We start from the raw sequence: 6,246 nt of genomic DNA, 5'->3' as shown, positions 1-6,246 counted from the left end.
AAGCGGACTAGGTCAAATTATAGTAAATGGACAGACGTCCAAGTATCGATCCCACAGAGACTATTATTTAATTACTAAGATTCAATTATTTTATTTAATCTAGGCAAATAATAGTGAATGATTTGATTATTATTGCAACTACGTAAATTTTAAACTAATTTATGCTAATTAAATGACGGAATCAAATATCAGAGAAGCTTGGGACTTGGGGGTTATTTCAAATTTAAATAGAATGACCGGGACACACGACGGTAACAGACTTTTGATTAATATCATGCAAGGGAATTATTTAACTATAGATCATTTGATGTTACGATGCGATTCTCTATATTAATTATAAATCTAGTTCTAGAATTTATAATCCTATTTTCATTTAACAGTCCAATTATTTCTAATTGAATTTAATTAACCAAAAACGCATTCATCAACGAAAGAATCACAGCTGTCGCCCAAAATCGCACACTGAAACCGAATACTATTTCTAGTCGGTTTAACCGCATGTTGATTAATATTTTTGAAGCTAAATTTAATCAATTCTCTTTCGAGTCAAGATTAAACAACAAACATGCAAATAATTGGCCAAATTAAAAGCACGAAATTTATGCAAACATTAATCAATAACATAAAACAATTTTATAAATCAAACACTTCAATGAATAACAAAAATCAATCGTTTGTTCCTATCGTGGTCCCGATCACAAAGGAAAACTACTCCATAAATTCAAAACTAAAATCAAATTTAATAATTGAATTCATGAATAAAACTAGGAAATTAAAAGAGACGAGAAAATCTCAGCGATGGCGCGCAGATCTGCGTGTGAAGCGCGTTGTTTCCTCCCTCGATTTTCTCTCCGAGCCGTTGCCTTCTTCAACAAATCTGAAATCTCCTCTCTTTTCTTAGAAGTCGGCTGGCTGCCCTCTCAGTTTTCTGAACAACCCTATTCTATCTTCGAATTTCTCTTTTATTTTTCCTTCAGATTACGCGCAAATCTTTTCCAAAATCTCGATCTGATATTACGCACACGGACCCCGTGCTTGCATCCGGGCAAGGGTCCGTGTAGACTCTGCCTCAAAATTCTTCCGGAATGGTGGACACGGACCCCGTGTCTGGGTCCGTCCTGGGGTCCGTGTACATACTGTATTTTTCTTCTTCCGGATGCAAGCGACACGGACCCCGGATACAGGTCCGGCAAGGGGTCCGTGTAGACTCTGTGATTGTCTTCCTTTGGCTTCAGATGCACGGACCCTTACACGGGGTCCGTGTATGGGTCCGGATTTCCACTTTTGCTATTTTTCCGGCATTTTTGACGTGGCATTGCGGAGTTTGACTTTTCTTTCATTTCTTTGGCTTTCATCCTCTTTTGGTCAAACCTACAATTTGCCATAATGGTACGAATTAAGCGCAAAACTCGGAATAAAACATGTCAGATAAGCACGAGAACGACAAAATAAAGACCCTAAAACACTATATAATTCGTGCTTATCAATCGTCTAAGGTAAGTTTTTGTGTAAATTGATAACGATGATTATTATTATTATTATTAAAAGACGAAGTGAATTAACTAAAGTGGATGGGAATTATGACGCATTGTAATGGACCTAATTGCAGTGGAGCGTGGTCCTCTCAGCCTCAACTAGTTAACTAGCTAAATGCTATAAATTTAATTTTTTAAGAAAAATTGGACATAACTTTTAAAATGCCACAATCGCCCACATAATATCACGGAAAATGTTGAATTTACCGAATTTTCGGTACGGTATGGTAACAATACCAAATTTTTTGATACGGTGATGGTATGTAATTTGAAAATTTCGGTATATACAGAATACCGAAATACCGAAAAAATATATAATATTTTAAAACAATAAATTTATAAAATTTAAAAAATGTAAGGTTTTTTCGGTATAAAATGGTATATACCAATATTGTACCGAAATTTCGATATACCGTAAAATTTCAATATAATCGGTATGGTAGTTATATATAACGAAACTTCGATATACCGATTTTCGATATGGTACGGTATATCACCCCTACATCATATAATATATATTACATCATATAACATATATACATTTCATTTTCATCCACTATTTTGACAAAAATGATTAAAATTCATATAACAAAAGCCATCATTTGACCTCGACTCGTTGGCTAGTATAATTTAACAGATTGATATTGGTGTCTTAATGCTAAAAGAAAACATTTAGGCCAGGAATTACTCTTCCCCTTTAGTTTAAGAGTGAGTTTCATGTGAGACCGTCTCACGGATACTAATATGTGAGACGGGTCAACTCTACTCATATTTACAATAAAAAGTAATACTCTTAGCACAAAAGATTATACTTTTTCATGGATAACCCAAATAAGAGATCCGTCTCACAAAGTCGACCCATGAGACCGTTTCACACAAGTTTTTGCTTTAGTTTAAAAAGTAAAAACTTAAAAATAAAAAAAAAGGTGGATATACTTTATTATTTTCTTAAAATGTATGGATAAGTTCGCTTGTCTTTAGAATATGGTTTGCCTTTAGTTAAGAGTGACGCAAACTCTTGTATAATTAGTTGTTAAAATAATGTGCATCGGGTCCGATCACTTTACTTGTTTCTCAATTCCGTCATTTCAACGGTGGCCCTTAGAAATTCTACTTGTTCGAAGGTAGTTTCTTTTTCTTTACTATGGTGCACAATCATCTTTTCGAAATCGGATCAACCGATCTTTTTAATTGAGAATCGATCAGGGTTCGATTCTGATATCGATTAAAAACAGTTTGATTGGTACAATCGATAAAATAACGGTCAAGAACCATTCAGATTGGTATGAACCTGAAAATCGGTTTTGATTTTTTTTTAAGAAAAAATAATTTAATTATTTTTAAAATCTTAAAGGAAACAAAATATCTAGTAAACGAAATACGACGAATACTTAATTACTCGTTCTCGAGTGAAAAATTCCTCAAGTTAATTAATGTTTGTTTTTTCACAAGCCCATTTTCATTGTTAAAATATCCTTGGATTAATGATGGATGACTAATGTTATGACGATGAGAAAGTAAGTATATAGTAAGATAGTCTAACATATTTTTATTGTGAAAGAAGTTGATCTGACTCATAATTATCATGAAAAATAATATTTTTTTATATAAAAGTGATAATTTTTCATAATTTGGGTCGGGTCAAATATTCGTTTAACAGAATTGATCCATGAAACAGTAGCACGAGATTTTTTATATATGATATATTAAATAAATCAACAAAACCTTGACACCAACACCGCGGGTTCCCCACCATCCAAAGTATTTGCATGTCTCCGTCAAAAACTCTACATTACACACGTGAACACCAAAAAAACTTTGGATTTTTGTTTCTTATTTGAGGTATTTAGACTTTTAATTTTGTCCGTGGGATGAGATTATGTTTGTGTTGTATGATATAAGGGTTACAAATTTATGTAGGCAAAAATTTGTGTGAGACGGTCTCACGGGTCATATTTGTGAGACGGATCTCTTATTTGGGTCATCCATGAAAAAGTATTACTTTTTATACTAAGAGTATTACTTTTTATTGTGAATATGAATAGGGTTGACCCGTCTCACAGATTAAGATCCGTGAGACGGTCTCACATGAGATTCACTCATTTATGTGTATGGATTTCACGTGATATATGACTTTAATCATTTGTACAACGAGAGTCAAATGTTGAATAAAACAAATATATAATCTCATATTTTTCACATCAAACGAGCGCGTTCATGAAATCAAAGGAGAATATTATGAATAAAATCATCTTCTTTGTTTTGTACTGAATTTTAGGGGTGGGATTGGGTCAAGACCCGTCCCGTAATCTTCATACCCAATTCTAGTCCCGATAAGAATTGAATTTTTTTTTCTTCCGATCCGTTACCTGACAAGTGTCGGGAACCGATATTCGGGATCCCATCTGGTTAGGAAAAGTTTTCCCGATAAATATTTTTTTAAAAAATTATTTATGGAGACTCTCAAACAACTTCTTGGTGTATTACAAATAAATTAAAACAACTTCTTGTCTCGTAATCATTTAAAACTAAAATATATTCTTAGTATATTACAAATAAACTAAAATAAGTTCTTGGTTAGATAAAGCAAATCTAAAACAAAAAATAACATATCAAAGCATTGTATCATTAATGATTAAAACACCAAATCAACGAGCTATTCTTCCCACCATGAAGCCATTGGAGCTTACACTTGAGGATGATACGTTACTTTTCCTTTGTGCATGAGGATATCTACATATAACAAATATCATATAATCATAATATAAAACAAGTAACAAGATTAAAATTTACAAATGAAAACTAAAACAAAATTTACCCAACCAACGATTAGCTTGAAATGCAACCATCACATAAAACTATAAATATATACGAAGCACCAACTCCAACTTATTGAGTCACATTCTTCTTCATGAACATTAATGACTAAAATAAATAAATGCATTTCGATTCAAACAATTTCTCATTTTGTAAAATTTAATTTAACTTTTGATTGATAAATAATGATAAACAAAAATTCAAGTTAAATTACAAAACAAATTAAATATTGATATATTTATGACCACTTCTTCACAATCCTTATAAAAGTTGAATTCTTCTTATGTTGGATCCTTGTATAAATTAATTTCATCTTTAAGCTAGTCACTAGTACACGCAAGTACTTTCATCATTTGGGATGGAATGTTGCACTAAATGGATCCACAACTCTCATCCCAAAACTAAAAGCATTCTCATTTGCAACAATATATACATGGATTGAATAAACCTTGGCAATCTTTGAAAAGACTAGAAAAATTTCGTTGTATTCCCTTCCACTACTCCAAAACATTGAAGCTTGAGCTTCATTTCACAAAAGGATGTGACAAGTACTTGTCCATTTCATTGGTTATTTAAACTTGATTTTGAGCTTTTCTTAGTTGAGCCATTTTCAGATATTAGTTCAATTTAACCGGATCATTCGTATATATTTCCATCAACTCTTTATCCACATCAACATCATCAATCTTGTGTTTGGTCCCCAAAGTTGAATTCTCTTTATGTGCATGATACAACTCCATTAGACAATTCTTTAAATCGTCGATACATGATTGTATTTTATAGCATCCAATCTCGTATCTCCCAAATGGATCACAATCATTTGGAGTTTATAACGAAGATCTATAATATGACCTAGGAAAACAAGTTTGTTCACCTTCTCAAGATCACGCCAATTTGTCTTAAATTTACTTTCCATTCTATAAGCAACTTCTTGCAATGAAAGATCTGTAGAGTCGAGTATTGTCTCATCAATAATTGTCCTCATTGAAACTATTTCTTCCCAAATCAAGGTTGATGTAGTTGTCTTGCTAGCACTAATTTGCAATGTAGTATAATGTGAAACCTCTTGAGAAAATTGTCAAAGACTCGTGCTTTCTACAAGTCCTTTTCTATAGGAGTCCCTGCACTCTTTTTTCTCCGAACCATCAACCTTCTCAAAGTATTCAGCAAACTGTGCATTCTCTGTCATCCTACCAAATACTTTCTTAAACTTGCATGCAACATAAAACATTGTATAGGTGGAATTCCATCTCGTAAGCACATCCACCAGAACAATTGATATTTTATCCATCTTCAATAGGATAACATACTCCTAAATTGGCCCAACCTTGCCCCAGAAGAGTGAACATGATTCACACAGTTTTTAATAGACTCAGTTGACTCATTAAGAAACTTCAACCAACTCTTGACAATTAAATTATAATACGACAACAACATCTCAAATGCAAGTACTTACCATCAAATAATAGAGAGCTCATTTCCTTTAACCTATTTCCCATATACTCCACTACTTTATCTTTCATGTTAGTCTTATCAACCGTTATAGTGAAAACTTTATTTATCCCCCAGTCGCTCAAATAAAGATAATATTATTAATATAATTGGGCAGGGTCGGGTGTAAATTATTTACCTGTTTCCTCTCCCGACATTGATCAGGTCGGGATCAAGCAATACAAAAATGAATTGTATAACAATTTTAATTGTTAAAAGCTTATTTTCCAAAAAAAAAAAAATGAATGGCATATCATGAAATATAAAGCACGAAGTGATGATGCAAAGCATTTTATGTTTAAAATCTAAATCGTTGTTTTGAAAAATACATTTATATCTTCAATTCAAGATTTAAATCTGCCAAACAATTAATGTTTCTAAATAAATAATTTCGAATGTACAA

Source organism: Primulina eburnea, chromosome 3, assembly GCF_022965805.1.
Source record: "Primulina eburnea isolate SZY01 chromosome 3, ASM2296580v1, whole genome shotgun sequence".
Classification (NCBI taxonomy): domain Eukaryota; kingdom Viridiplantae; phylum Streptophyta; class Magnoliopsida; order Lamiales; family Gesneriaceae; genus Primulina; species Primulina eburnea.
Note: the sequence above shows the minus strand (reverse complement) of the source record.